Below are 16,950 nucleotides of genomic sequence, written 5' to 3' on the forward strand. Positions count from 1 at the left end.
CGAGGCGGCCGAGCCAGCGGCGCCAGCGGTCGAGGCGTTCGAATCCCAGCTCAGCTGGCGCGAGGCGACCGAGCCAATGAGCGGAACTGGGCTTCGTGCGCTGGTTGGCTGGGCCGCCTCGCGTCAGCCGTACTCGTTAATAACTCGTTAACGGTGCCACGGAGAAAATTTTTTTAAAGGAAAAAAGTTGCTTCAAATGACTCGAGGAACCCACCACTTTCGGATTGCGAGACATTTTTGGGACACCCTCTATATTAGCGAGTAACTGTACGTTTGCTTCGAGCAAAAGATTAGAAGGGACTGGCGACGGTAATTCGCATTTAATAATGCATTCTTCTTCCCGCAAGTAATCGATCCGCCTCAATTTGTATATGTTGGGATTATGGAATGAAAATGAATATGATTCTAATACTTTGCTTAAAAGGACTTTATTTTATACTCTTAATTGAGAGAAGGTATATGAGCGAAACCGATCGAGCGACCAAACTCTACTGAGAGTCCGGTAAGAAGAAACGCTTCTTTTATACCCTTTTTGGGTTCGTCGTGTCCACCAATCAGAGACGTTTTATTTTTCGCGTTTTACATTGTATACGTGACGGTCAGGGCACGATGTACATCAAAAAGGTACCGGCGATGATGTATCGCGGCATCTAATATATACAGTTTACATCACCGTCGCTGCCCGCTGACGGAGCCGGCGAAATGTAAACCGATATCTTAACTGAAGATATCTTACTAAGTAAACTATAGATTAATTTTTGTTCGAGGCTAAAATTTCAACAGTATATATACAGACTTCGTTCTTCCTACTGATATCCCAACGTCTAAAGCAAGGGCTCGCTAGGATAGCCTTACCGATGAGTTTTCTAGCGGATTCTGGACGAAACGTCTCCTCCTCTCCTTTTCTCCCCAAACATTCACGACTGTCAAATTGTAAAGGAAGAAGTTGCTTCAAATGATCTAAGGAACCCCCCCTGTATAATCTCATGGTTGAAATAATCTCAATCGCGATACGACCGTAAAAGAATAAAGAAGTTCCGGCAGTATGTGAATCGCGCAACGGAGCAGTAATCGAAGCTAAATTGAACTTATCCGTAATTATTTACGTCGTGCAGCATCGCGCAGCAAGCTATCCGTAGGATCCGATAGATTGGAAATGTTCCAGGAGAAATTCGAAGTCTCCGTGAACAAACGACGAAAGGAGGAGATTGGCAACCCCGTTCCCTCCTCCCGAATCTCCCGGCTGCAAAGTGTGCCAGTATATTAATACGTGTCCCACATCGTTCCGGCGACAATCGAGCAGCGCCGATCCGCGCCGGAATTTTTCAAACGAGCCGGAAACATCGTCGACACGATGTTAAACAACCGTTTCTTCTTCTCAGCCGTTCGCGTTTCACAGTGATCTAGCGGAGCAAAATGGCCAAAAGTCAATTTTGCAACTTTCATATCTTCGACGATTGTTTTTTCTAACGGGTTTACAAACCCCCATAGCTCTAAAATCTACCGTATTAGTACATTCAGACAGCTCTGTAATAACTAGACTGCGGATTTTATGCGTTTATGAGGAAGGTGTGGTGAAGTTCCGAGCGCCAAGCAAGATCGTCATTCAACGCTGGTGTACAATTCCATAACGAAGCATGATTTTTCAGACATTTCCGTTGATTTTGCAAGAAAATGTCTCGAACAAAAGTTGGTCAGTACTCACTTCTCTACAAACTAGAATATAAAGCTTGCAGAAACAAGTTTCTTTTCCCATAAGAAATGCTGGTCGCTTCGATGTTTTTAACTGTTAATACATATGTTTGCATCGATAATATTCTAGCCAGTGTCGAGACGAATTCAACGACCTACTATACTATAACCTTAAACCTTGAAACAATGCTGAAATTATTTTGGCCATGGATCGCTGGTTCGCCAGACCATTGTGCGTCGAACAGAAAGCTCGGGCAGCGAGCGTGTCCCGTTACACTTTCCTCTTTCCAGGGGGGATAATGAAAAATAATTATCGGGAAAACGAATCTGCGAACGGTGCCATGCCGCGCCGCGACGTGCGGCCGTGTAAGACGACAATTGTTTTCGAAAACTGTTCCCAAGCCAAGCCGCTCGGCGCACTCTTCTGAAAGCGGCGCGAAACAAAAGAGAGTCTCTCTCTCCGTCTCGCACATTTCGTATCGCTCGCTCCCTCTTTCTCTAGTTGGTGCACTGCTACGTTTTCCGACCGGCTGCAGCGCGTGAGCGGCAACATGTATGGGCGAGCTGGTCAATTTCGAAGACCGGCGTCACACAATAACGAGGACACCTCCAGGAATGATCGATACGCGTGCCGAGGGTATGCACTGACATGCCGACGGCCTCGTGCACGCCTGCGGTCCGCAGTTCAATGCACATTGCGTCACTTCGCGATTTTATGCAACGGAAACGCTTCTGCCGTTCGACATTCCTAATACTTTTTCTTCCGCTGGGAACGATTAGCCTTTCCGATGTTTCTGTGTTCCAGAGCTGTGCTAATTCGATCGCGTTTGTAGTTCAATCGCGTAATCGAATTGTATTATATTTCAATTACATTGTAATTCGATTACGTGATTCGCGAACCTTTCAGATAATTCAATTGCTAATTATTTGAATCGCAAGTGTCAGTGAAACGCAATGTAATTAAAATACAACAAAATTCATGTAGAATGTAATTGCAATTGTGTAGAATAATTGTAATTGAAGTACAATATAATTGTAATTGTAATTGAAATACAATATAATTATAATTATAGTTATTTAGAATAATTGTAATTGCATTGTAATTTAATTGAATGACGATCTGAATTACGAATTACAATGCCATCGAATTACTTTGTAATTTAATTGAATGGTGGCCGGAAGTACGAATTATAATGCAACTGAATTACTCTTCGTATAATTATAATAATTCCTTTAATTAAAATTCAATAGGAATTTTGCACAACTTCGGCGTATTCGGTGGGATGCGTAGTCGAGTATTTCGCCCGATTTGCTGGTCTATAATATTGCTATGCTATTTATAGTACCAAGACAGAGTTGCGCAATAATTCACTCGGATGACAGATAAAAAATAAAGATTAACGAATAGAATTTTATTCGACACTGTCGATTAAAATATCCAATCGAATAAAAATTTATCTTAATTGTTTATCTGCATTTTATTCCTATAAGATTTTACGCATATAAGAATTTATTCGTACAGTAATTCGTACGGAAAATAATCGATATGGAAGAAAAAAATGATAAAATATGTAAAGTGCATTTTTCATGATTTATTGATTTATCTCTTTCATATTCCTTTTTTCAAATATTGCAACGGAAAGTTTGTTAGTTTTCAGTAGATTAATTATTGAAACATAGCTACATAATCTTTCTACAAGTGCAGAGGCAGGCATCGGTCAAATTTATAATTCTATAAGTTCTTGAAATTGAGAACTGATCTTGCATCTATTCGTATAAATATATTCTTATATAAAATTACGTAAAAACAAAAGCGGTCAAGAATTATTCGCATTATTACTCAAATAATTTTTAAATCTCTATTCTAATAACTTAATAATAACTTAATAAATAACTTTAATTAATAACTGAATAAATCTCAATTTGCTTAAATTGTTTTATGAAAAACCGAGGTGAAGAAGAAATTCGATGTACTAAATGAAAATTAGCATAAGTAAGTCATGCATTTCTTCTTGCATTTTAAAACTTTTAACCACAATTCTTACGTAATCGTTTGGTACCATTTTACTAAAAGGTTAACTAATTTTGATTAATTACAGTATTCATGTGTAAAGCTGATTAAAATTAAAGGATACGGATTCAACGAAAGGTGAACAATTGTCTCTCTTTGTACCTCTGTAACTCCGTGAACAAAATCTTAGTGCAGTCTACGTAGATTCATTTTAAAGAGGAATATTTCCGGAGCATCGAATTGTTTTCTGCCGGGAAAAATTCTAACACCATGTGTCAAGTGGAAATATCAAAATATCCCCTTTCCGAACATGTCAGATTCAAACGTTTCCGTGGAGCTCGACAAATTTTGTACGCGATCGAGATCACCATGAATTTGAAGATTGAAGCCTCCACTTTACAACCATATCTCAAAACTTGATCTACGATCTTTTCTCGCGACATTAACAAACTTTCGAATGTCGCGATGCCTATACGACTGTCATAAAAATAACTTTTATAGATACGCTGCGAAGTTGCACACTTGCTGCAGGACATAAGATCGTCGTAAAGAGAAATGGACGCGGGCATCTAAAAGTAGAAACTTCGCGCTTTAAAATAAGCCCGGGTAGACGGTCGTGCGATTTTTTTTTTTGACGAAGCAGTTCGAATATCTGGATTTTAAATGCGCGAGTTTTGTAGCCGACGACGAGTCGAGACAATTCACTGGAGCTTTATAATAACAACGATCGCGTTTAATTTGACTTTAGCTGTGGAAAATATGAGCCGGTGATCGATACAGCTGTTTAACGTCCGCGCAAATGTGCTAAACGATTAAATTTCACTGTTAGTTGAACAGCGAATTAATTTTGCACGGGGGCAACTTTTCGCCTGAAATTATATTCACGCTTTATGCCTAACAGCGTTTTATAAACCAATAATTAACTGCCGAGAATTTCACGAGCATTAACGGTTGCAGGTGATTCGCCGTGATCCATTTCAGGCCCGTTATTTCCCAATGGTTTCAATCGAATAACAATTACTTAGGGTGATCGTCCCAATTGCCGATACATGCATGATTATTTTTGGTTGAACTTGTATGTTTTCATCAGAAATTTACATAAAAGCTAATTTTGTATCGATTTCCGTATTATTATTAAGACTTCAGTTATCCAACTAAAAATTATCAGAGCATTGAAAATGTTAATTTTATATGAAATAAATGAGAAATGAAAACAATGTAAATGTTCCAATTACCGATCTCACGACCAGTAGATATTTGACGAATGTGTTGTTTTACAAATTTTGAAATTTATAAAATGAAATTTCTCTTCCAATATTTTTCTTTTCCTTAATCTGTTTCATTTCGTTTTATGTAATTGGGATCATTATCCTGTATCAACTTCGTCATGCGAACATTGCAATTTAAAGTCGCATGTGTTTCCGAAAGATACATTCTCACGAGTTAACATTAACAGGCCTTTTGATTATCTGCTTCGTTTCCAATAATAATAAATTTTCCGAAATAAATTCTCCGTAATAATTCCTATAATATTTTCCATAATAAATTCTGTCGCAATTATCTTGCAACTGAAACGTTGTTAAACGTACGCCAGCGTATAGCGCGATAATGTAACTGCGCAATTATTTCCAATTAATAATACACACTTCCGAATTAAATGAAGAATTTAGGCCAAGTTACTTTGACCGTCCACCCGATTTCCAATACGAATGAATTTTTCAAAAGCCTTCTCGAACAACATAATAAATTCTTTTGTGATTTTGTTCGAAAGAAAAATGATGGTTAAACGCGCTGCATCGAGTACCACAATTTCAAATCGTATTAAATTTCAGTAGACGCGCTCCTGCAATTTTAATAGCAACTAGGGCACGGCACGCTTTGACTGTCCACATCGATTGACTCCGCATTTTTAATATTAATAAATTGCTCGAACGCGGAAACCATTTTCGAGTGATCTAGCAAATTCCTTCGGGATTTGACGTCGGACTTGGATAATTTTTAACGTGATTCGGTGTGTCGATGGACTCGGTATTATTAATAGACTCGGTATTATTAATAAACTCGATGTATTAATGGACACGGTGTATTAATGGACTCAGTGTTAACATGGAAAGTACGGCGAACCCGGTGCCGTCCCCATGGCTCTATTTCGCATGTAAGAATCTCGGGTATTTCATAAGCACAATGTGCTCCTTTGCTCATACAAGGGGAATATATTTCCGAGGAATTTTTTAATCAAACGCGGTTTCGAGCAGTGGACGAAATATCGTAAGTATGACGAAGAAATTCTTTCAGGCCCGTGTATATATCCCGCCGTCTCGTTTAATTGTGCCGCCGAGTTTTTTTAATGATACGTCATTTTATTTAACGATACGTCAACCTATACGGGAACGTTCTTTATTATACCGAAGACTCGACGCACAGTGTAACAAGTATATCATTAAAAAATATCAATTTACTATTAAAACGGTTATAATTTAATGTTATTAGTAACTTAATCGTATTTGTATTCAGTTTTAATTTTTTAACATATTTAAAAATACGTACCATAAAAATAGATACATACTAGATACCAGAAATACATACTATAAATTTAATATATTATTTAAATTTTAGGGACACATTGGACATATGTGTAAAAAACATTATAAAGATGGGAAAGGAGAGGATCAAATTGGATCAATTCCACTATTATTTTCTTTCTCTGCGTCCGTTGTCGCACTTGGATTCAATGAAAAATACTGCACGCTGTAGCATTCGTTCCTTGTAAAATATCCCACTGTATTAATTTCATGGAACCCCTATATATATATAGATACACAAAAGTTGTAAGATTGTTTCTTCACATAGGAGATTACAAGCGACGGAGAAGATCCAATTACCGTAGTTATAGAATAAACGATGGGGCGATAATGGAAGTTCGAGGTTTTCGTCGGTTCTACTTTTGCACAGTCGTGCAGCCTCTGATTGTGTAACTGCAGTCGAAACGTGGCTCTAATTGCAATAATTGCGAGCCCACCAGAAAATCCAAGTAGGACACGAGTACCTGCTTCCTAAATACCTGAGTGGATTACGGCTGTCCCTGGTCAGACGAGCAGAACACCGGCCCACTGTCCACTTAACCAGCAGAATGACACACGTCCTTGGCCAGACAAACTTAACAACATCCCCAGCTGGTCGGCCAAGTAGATTATCCTCTTCCATGGGCAGACAAGTAGCACCGCTGCACTCCGCTAAATTGCTAAATCGATTTTCCGAACGTCTCCTAAAACCGTCGAACACAAAATTGCCAATTTACAGCCTTCGAATCTTTGCACGTCCGGCACCAAGAATCTCATAATTCGGGTCACTGTGAGCGAGTGATCGACAGTTTCTAATTATCAATCGGATCTATCGTAAATTGTTACTAAATTGCTTCCGTTCATGTAATATATTTCTTCTACGTTTAAATAACCCGATAATATGGCACGTTTATTTAGCTTTAATTCGCGATCTCTAGAATTGAATAATTTTGGTATAAGAAGAGGTACAAAAAGATTCGTTTCACCTAATTTCAAAGCCTTTACGATAAATTCAGATCACCGGCTCGAGATTTTAATTAGTTTAAAACCGTGATGAATTAATCTTAAAGTGCGCTCTTTCATCTGTAATTTGCGCTCCGATAAATTCAAAAAGTCAAACGAGAAGAAAATATTCATTTTACGGAACATCTTACTCTGTAATCGTTATTCGTCGAGACTGTCGATCGATATTCTTAAATTATCAACATGTCGAATCGCAACAAATTTCAAGATGCAATTAATCGATAATAAAATAAATGCATTCTTCTAGCTTCAATTTGCATTCTCAATATCGAAAACAACTCTGTGAAAATGTACGGAAACATCGATTTAATCAAATTCTTACATAATGTTTCTTGAGGCTATCGATCAATAATTTGAAATCATCGATATGGTATCACAATTATTTTGACAATGCAGTTAATGCATCGCGAAACGGGCTTTTTCATCTACAATTAGGCACCCCGGAATCTAAAATATCTCGTTGACAAAGTAGCAAAACGTTAATTGAACCGAATCCTCAACTTAAACGAGCATCGACCAATAATTTTAAGTTACCAATATGAAATCGCTATTATTTTTACAATGAAATGAGTGCATCGTAAAACGCGTTTTTCTATCATGAGTTTCCCCCGCAAGAAATCAAAAGATCTGCTCGAATGGCCGACGGAACACTTCTTTTCCCCAGAATCCTCAGTATCCAATTTTCGGGAAAATCTTCTCCCTTACCTACAACAATTTTCTCTCAATCTCTCCATCGTCCGACTCACGGGGGCCCTTACTCTTGAGCGTTAATCACCCCACCCACCTGAGCGTTAATCACCCGCCCGGGCACAGGTATTGCAGGTGTATGGGAGACGTTGTTTCTGCGGGTCGCGATCGAGCGGTGTCCGAGGAAGAAAAGAAAGATACAAGAAAGAAAGGAAGACAGAAGGAATCGTGTTGGGCACCTGCGGGAAAGGGTCGGATCCATTACGCGGGATCTTTTTAACCGCGGAAGGAAAGAGGAAGCTCGAAGAAAGCCAATTAAGCCGCGGCGGGTGAGTGGGAAGCGGAAGTTTCGCCGGTTGCGCGGCTTGTTTTGCATTCGACACACGCCCGACGCGCACCTTCGGGAGGAAGGTGTGCTCCCGCTCTTCCCCTCTTTCACTTTTTTCCTCTGTGTGTCCCGTTCCGCCAGCCTCTTTCCTCTTCATCCTTTTTTTTCCCGGCGTCTACGCCGTTTCCCAACCATATTCTCGCTCATTATCCGGCCTTTCTGTTTCATTCTTTCTCGGGGTCCCGTTTCCTCCGCTTTTCCGGCTCGTCTCGCTTTCCTTCCGCTCCGCGGTTTCCTCTCCTTGCTATTTCCCACTCTTCTGCTTTCTCTTTCTCTCTCTCTCTCTCCCTCTCTCTCTCTCTTTTCTCCTCACTCGTTCTCCATCCTCTTCTCACTTTCTCTCTCTCTCTCTCTCTCTCTCTCTCTCTCTCTCTCTCCCTTTCATCGTCTCTCTCTTGTCTGCGAAATGAGCAAGATATACTTTTCCAATTAAAAAAAGGCAGTCGACTTTGAAATTTCGAAAACTACGTTATTCACGAAAAAAAGCGAATACATCATTTAACTTCCAACCCTTGAAGCTATAAAACTTTCGTATTTAACACGTTTTAATTGAATGCGTAATTTAAATATTATATAGGGTATGAAAATTAAATGACTCAGCCCGGGTAGACAGGGTGTCATGTAAATGGTAGTACAATCGGAAAGAAATAACATTTTTTCATTTCATTTAAGGCTCTGTATAGTAAGCTATCGTGCAATCTGCTCCTCTAGCAATTTTGAGCATTGTTAACGATAACGGAGATATCGCTTTGTAACAGCTTGAAACAGTGAATCATCTTGTATAATTGAGGCACAAAATTTCTATTTTGCATAAAGATCCGCAGTGTAATTATTACCGTTATTATTATTATAATATTACATTCAGTGTAAAATCATTTGCTCACCGCCATCAAGCTCAATCAATCAAGACGACCATTTTAATTAATAATCACACTCGAAATAACGCATGCGAGAAAGGTAGAAATGTCAATACATTAAACTTTTCGTCCTTTCACGCACGCATCCTCTCCCTCTCTCTTCATATTTCTCTCTTCCTCTCTCTCTCCTCTTCTCTCTCTCTCTCTCTCTCTCTCTCATGCTTCCTTCTGCTTCCATCTGCATTCATAGTCGAACGCCGACGAGTTTTCCCGCTTTCGTAAATAGTTTGCAGCCGTGTAAATAGGAAGACGCCGCGCCGGCTCGCGTCGGGTCCGTAAATCACATCAAATTTCAGAGAGGATCGCGGCCCGGGGATTAGCCGAGCAACGGGTCTTTCGGGCTTTATGCATCATCCTAATTGACGTTTTTTCGTTTCCACATCTGCTACCAGCCACCCCCACGCTTTGGCCAGCGGCGAATGGATATTTTAAAGCGTTTAAAGCAACATCGGCGAGATTACGCGCGATCGAAATGAAATTGGACTGGATCGCTCGGGCGAAAGTTCTTTCGGTCTGGGACGATATCGAACGGTGATATTGCATCGGGGAGGGATGTGAAAGGGTTGTGGTAATTTTTGCGAGAATTCGGAGGTGTTTAGAGCGGTAAAATGGTCTCGGAATGTTGGAGATCTAAAGGATAAAACTTTTTCATCGCCGTATCCTTTTTCGGAATTTTGAGATACCGATTCCAAATTTTTTATTTCAATTTTGAATAGTCGCAAGGACGGAATGTGTGGGCGGTTTAAGGCAAAAGTAGCGTAAGTCAATTTTTTTGCCAAGTTGATTGAATGTTATTAAAACATATTTAATCTAATATTTTAGTCTTTTATTTTTATTATTTTCAGTTGAAGCTTGAGAGTGACTTACACGAAACACTTGTAACGAATATTTTTCGTATCATTGCATTTTGCAGACCTTTTAATTCATCCTTCATTATCCACGAATTAACTTTTTCGACTTACACCATTTATACATTTCAACGGCTCATATGGTGAATAAAGTGAACATGATTATGTTTGTATCGATGCGATTGCTATGAAGTTATGAAGTGAAAGATTCATTGGATCAATGGAGAAGAAATAAAGTTGAACCAGTTAGTTTGTCTTGTCTCATTTCATTTAGTAACGGAAATTGTGATTTATTGATATATTATGGATTTGATGCACTTTTTACGAAAATTATTGGGTCAGAAGATACAACTCACATTGAAAAATATTATTAAAAGAGTAGAAACATTTTTATCTTCTTTACGTTTCTCCCAATTAACTCGGACTATTTTTATTCTCCATAAAAATCCGCAGTCTAGTCACTGATTTGGAATTTGATAAAACATTTCCAAAAGTTTCCAATAGTACTCGAGTAAGATAAATTCTTCAGGATAATTAAATTTCCTACCGTAATTTTTAGACTGCAGCTTTATGCATTTTAGTATACTGTAATTTTTATACTCGATAAATTCAACTCTGAAATCGTTCGTTCTCGTGGATGTACATTTCGTATACTGTATATCGTATTCTGATTCATAACAAATTAACTGTGATTTTACTAATAAAACATATTAATGTTGTTGCATGATATCATCAATCGAGAATATTGTTCGCCTGTACTAATTGTATCTTATAATTGCAAATGCAACAAACCCTGTTGTACTTCGTGTACATCGCAGTCAACATGGTTAATTATTTACAATCGATATCGAAATTCTCGATATTCCGTGCTAACAATATTGTAATTTCGTGAACTTTTGGCACACGGTGCTCGGGTACACTTTAACTCTGAGTTTTCCAAACGAATCTGATGATAGCCAAATTATTTTGAGACGTAGTTTGACAATTTTCAGCGATACCTCGCCATTCGGCTGCAACTTTTGCACGTAGGGGTTCTTAACACGTTCCGTGCCGAGCTTTTTTTACTCGAATCTTCACACTTTGATATTTTACTAAAACTTGATGTATTACGTGCAATATTATTAATTCTCGTACACATAACAACGTAACAAAAACTTATCAACGCCCATTCTTGCGGTGGAAATTGATTCTTCGGTTCTAAATTTCTTGTAAACAATTTGTTCAGTTCACTAAGTAAACATGCAAGCGTGTACCATCGATGGTACACGTGGCACGGAATGTGTTAAAAGAGAGCTCTTAATTTTAAAAAAATTAAACTTTCAACTATTAATTATTATTTCTTTTTATTAAGTTTTGACTATTTTTAGTCATCCGGGCGATAATATGCGTCAATATCCAAAAGCAGCACTCCGATGATTAAAAATTAGTCCAAACCAAACGGCAAATTCAGAGTAAATTCTCTCCAACTGTCCTTCAGCTTGTACACAAAAATGGACAATTTCAGAAGAGGAGATACGTTTATTCGAACTTAGCGGCTCGTTTTTGTAGCTGCCGATTGTCAACAATTATAAAAACGAACCGCGAGTCTCGAATGATCGTATCTCCTCTTCCCAAATTGTCCATTTTTGTTTACAAGCTGGACAATTGGGAAGAATTTACTGAACCGAGTGCGACGCGACTGATAACGGAAGACGTTCGCGCGGGAGCTTACGAATGCCGGACGTTATCTTCTCGAACGGAATTTTGAGCCGCTTCCTTCGACCGGCAAGGTATCGGTTACCGTTAAATTACTGCCACCGACGCGATATACAACGGTAGACAACGGCCCGCCTCCATTTCGCTCGAGCAAAGTTTATTTTCGGTCATTGAGACACGATTTACGTTGACGGCCGACCTGTGGAGGGACGATAAATTCGATTGTAAGTCCCGATGGAAAACGGGCAAGAGCTGTAAAGAAAATTGCCGACGGATTGGAGCCCCGTGTTTACCGGCCTGCGGCGTTCACATCTGTTTTCTCGATGAACTCCCTAACTACTGTTTGCTCCCGCCGATCCTTCGACGCGGCTCCAGAATCACGAACGGGACACTTTGCATCGGCAACTTTCCTCGCAGTCCCGCGGCAAGACGCGACGCGACGCCCGCACCGTTGCTTTCCATCGTTATCGAATTACCGTCGCCAGTCCCTTCTAATCTTTTGCCCGAAGCAAACGTACAGTTACTCGCTAATATACAGGGTGTCCCAAAAATGTCTCGCAATCCGAAAGTGGTGGGTTCCTCAAGTCATTTGAAGCAACTTTTTCCTTTAGAAAAATTTTCTCCGAAGCACCGTTAACGAGTTATTAACGAAAAACAGTGACCAATGAGAGGCGAGATCAGCTGCCGCGAGGTGGCCGAGCCAACGGCGCCAGCGGTCGAGCGGTCGAATCCCAGCTCAGCTAGCGTGAGGCGGCCGAACCAGCGGCGCCAGCGGTTGAGCGGTCGAATCCCAGCTCAGCTGGCGTGAGTCGGCCGAGCCAACGGCGCCAGCGGTCGAGCGGTCGATCCCAGCTCAGCTAGCGCGAGGCGGCCGAGTCAGCGGCGCCAGCGGTCGAGGCGGTCGAATCCCAGCTCAGCTGGCGCGAGGCGACCGAACCAATGAGCTGTTTTTCGTTAATAACTCGTTAACGATGCCTCGGAGAAAATTTTCGTAAAGGAAAAAGTTGCTTCAAATGACTTGAGGAACCCACCACTTTCGGATTGCGAGACATTTTTGAGACACCGAGACATCATTAGGACATATTTTTCAAGGGAATAATTTTAAAACGATTGGACCGACCAAAGAAATTGAATTGTTTTCAGATGCTAGACGGACTAGTTTACTAGATAGTGACTAAATGAATTTTCATTGCAATTGGTTGCTTCGATTAAAAGATAGGACAGTGACGTTTTTAACGTCATGAACAAATGAAATCGTAAATATCGCAGTATTGAAAATTTAAACGCGACTATCTAGTAATTATCTTAATAGAACTAAACACTTCGTTAAAAGTCGAATTCATTTTATTACGAACTTCTTTAGATCATCTTTTAAGGTCCAGTAAAGGCTGATCTTTTCGTTTCGAATCTAATCTTGATTATAACGTAATCGTATCAATATCTAATAATTATTTTGATAGGATAATACACTTCACTAAAAGTTGTATTCCTTTTATTATGAACTTCCCCAGTTGTATACCACAGGTGTACGTATGGGATTATTCTAATGCCGGCGGCACGTGTTTCATTCAACGTACCGTAATTTTGCGAGCAGAAATCGTAGCGACATAATTGTGTCCTCAAATTTACTGGAAAGCTCCGTTCTTTACGACCCTGTGAACAGAGCGTGAACGAAAAAATTGTATGCAAGTCCATAGAGGGCGTTGAACTTTGCAGTTTTTCGGTATCGCAAACATGCTTTAATTAAAAAGAAAAAAGAAGTCATAATTTTATGAGAGCTTCTGACGGAGTTACGGCTGTTAAAAAATTGACAATTTCTCGTCCAAAAGATACCGGCGCCATAATTTCGCTGCCGATTGTATTTTACCTTTCTGACGCTCGCTGAAAATTCCAGTTAACCATCTCATATTTCGCAGGCTCATTGAAAACTCCAATTACCTATTTCACAAATAATAAAAAGAGCGATGAACGGTCGCATACATGGAAACGTTCGTGTTAGCCGAAGAATTGCGAAATCTCTACACTCCGAATGGGTAATAAACAGGAAGCACAATAAAGGTGGCTCACTCTACGCTCGATCGTCGTCCATCTCGACGGTAACAGCGAAATCCTCGGCGTAGCAATTCCTATTGAAATCGTTTTATCTCACGCGTAGAACGCCGTTGGCCCGCGTCACATCGTCGCGTCGTGAACGATACTAATGGCCGAGCCGCAAGTAGAAAGGTTTCCCTAAACATAAGCCAGGCATAAGAGCGGAACCCGAAGAATGCAATGTAAAAGGTGCAGTACCGCGGAAGTTTCCCCATGGGGTGAAAAGAGGAGGTGGTGCACGAAAGGAGAAGCAGAAGGCGAAGGAGGACGGCCGCCATTATATGTTTCCAGACGTAACATCGTTTCCTCTCGCGTCTCCTTCTCGCACAGCCGGGCTTTTCTTGTTCCTCGTCGCGTGCAATTTTCTGCATCCGTTGGAATTTTACGACCCTGGGGTTTCGAGGGATAGTGATGTGTTTCCTTTTTTTTTTTTGAAGGACCGGAGGAGAAGAAGGTACAAAGGGATAGAGAAAGAGGGGGGAGTGAAAGAGGAAAAGAAGGAGAGAAAGAAAAAGAGAGAGAGAGTAAAAGAAAGAGAAGGAGAGGAAGAGAGAGATAGAGAGAGAAAGAGAATGAGTGAAAGGAAAAGAGGGAGAGAAAGAGAGAGAGAAAGAAAGTGAAAGAAAGACAGGGAGAGAAAGAGAGAGAGAAAGAAAGTGAAAAAAAGACAGGGAGAGAAAGAGGTACTAAAAAAGACTGAGGGAGAGAGCGAGAGAAAGAGAGGGCAAGAAAAAAATACTGAAATAAAGTGAGAGAGAGCGTGAATGAAAGAGAGAGCGAAAGAAAGAGAGGGCAAGAAAAAAATACTGAAATAAAATGAGAGAGAGAGAGAGAGAGAGAGAGAGAGAGAGTGAAAGAAAGAGAGGGAGAGAGAGAAATACTGAAAAAGAGTGAGAGAGCGGAAGAGATAACGGAAGGGTACACACACAGACAGAAAAATAAGTGAAACGGAGGGAAGAACCTGGAAAGATATAACAAAATGAAGAAATAGCAAGGAAACGCGGGTCAAAGAAAGAAATAAGAAGAACCCGTAAGAAAAAGACGTTAATAAATATCGAAGGGATCGGGAAGGTAAAAGGAATAAAATAAGAGGCCAGCGACAGAGGGAAACAAATAGAGAGGAAAGAGAAAAAGATTACGTCACGGAGAAATGGCAAGGGAACGACGAGAAAAATATACACAGGGAACGTCCAAGCGGGTGAGATTACAAAATATTCAGAGAGCCGGGAAGATAAAAGGAACAAATATAAGAAATCGATGAAAGAGAAGGAGAAATGAATGAATTATAAGGTGATTAATTAAAAAGAACACACGAGAGAAATAAATAAATAAGATAGAGGAAAGGATGGAGAAACGAAGAAATAGCAAAGAAACGAGGGAAGGAGGCAAGAGATCGGCAGAAGATATTAAAAATTTTGTAGAATCCAGACAGGAGAGAAGATAATCAATTGTAGGTCAGAGAGAAATAAATCAGCAGGGCACAGAAATAGATGCCCTATAGAGAGAGAAAAGAACGAACGAACTAAAAGAGAAATGTGAATTGGAAGGAAAAGGGAATAGGAAACTGGAAGAAACGATAGAAATAAAGAAACATCATGGTATGAAGGAGACAAATTAATGGATCGATAGGTTAAAAGGAAGAAGAAATAAGAACTCATTTAAAAAATCAGACGAAAACAGGAAAGAAACAAATTTGATAATATAAAGAAAATTAACGGAAATTAACAATTAAAGGAACGTTTTTTCTTGTATGTATGTATACTGCATTTTTAAAATCTACATACATACATCACTGTATATATCAATATACTATCAATCTCATATAGAAAACATAAAAAATTATTTGCATTCGATTTATTGTTGAATTATTTCTCAGAACATATTACATATTTGGTATTTTATGAGCGAACAAGCGAGGAAAGGGAAGAAATAATAGAAGTTTGAGGAAGATGTGTGAAACAAGAAAAGCAATATAGAGCAGGAAAGAAGAATGGACAAATTAATAGGGAAATAAGTGACCGGATGGACAAGTGAATTATTTCAGGAACAAGGTGCAGACAGAAGGCATAATTAAGGGCTAGCGGGAAATTAGAAATGAAGGTCCAACGTAGAGTCGGGACAAAGAGAATCGAAAGATAAATAGACAGCGGAGGTAGGAGAGGAAAAACATTAACAAAATTCGAGGCAGTCGAAATTAGAGATAATTAAGAGAAATGAAAGTCAAGGATGGGGTTGAGTAAAAGGAAGAAGAGAAATAAATCGTAAAAGAGGAGAAAAAGAGTGAGAAAACTGCCGAAAAATTTAGATTGCAATTTGAAGAACTAAGAGGAAAGAATAGACATAAGATAAGAGAAGATTAAGATAAAAATGCTCTATCTCGATTGCAACGAACAGGAGTTAAATAAATCTTCATTTCGATTCTTAGAAAATAATGAAAATAATGAAACAGCATTGTTAAATTTTGCATTTAAACGTCTTGCATTTAATGTGCTGTATTTGACCTACTCGTTTTCGTCACAAATGCATAAAACACTAAATCGAGAAAGAATATATGGTAAAAGTGATGACACAATCGAAGAGGGGAGATGTTCCAATCGAGCAATCGAGACACACGGAAACCGCGAGGAACCAAGAGAGACAGAAGAAGTGGGTAAATAGTCGTAGAAAGTCAAACGAACGACGAAGCACGGAAAAAAGAAAGGAAGAAGGGAAGAGCGAGATGGCGCAGAGAATGCAGAAAGCTCGGTAGCCTCGTTGAAAACGGAGCCACGCGATAATTACGGCCGGCTGGTGCGTGGGAAACGGTGAAGTGTCATTCGGGCCCGGCGCCGGTTTACGCGCCTAGATACACTTTTCGTCGACGCAAAAAAGGCGGAAAGGAAGAAAGGAGCGGAAAGGGAACCGAAAAAAAAGAACGGAAAAAAGAATTAAGCGACGCTTGTTACCAGGACCGTCTAGGTGTACTATGACTTCTTGCTTCAACGTTCTGTGTGCCGTCTTTGTGCCGCGACGAGGGCACTTCGTTCCTCTCGCGACG

The sequence above is a fragment of the Megalopta genalis genome, chromosome 6, assembly GCF_051020955.1.
Source record: "Megalopta genalis isolate 19385.01 chromosome 6, iyMegGena1_principal, whole genome shotgun sequence".
Classification (NCBI taxonomy): domain Eukaryota; kingdom Metazoa; phylum Arthropoda; class Insecta; order Hymenoptera; family Halictidae; genus Megalopta; species Megalopta genalis.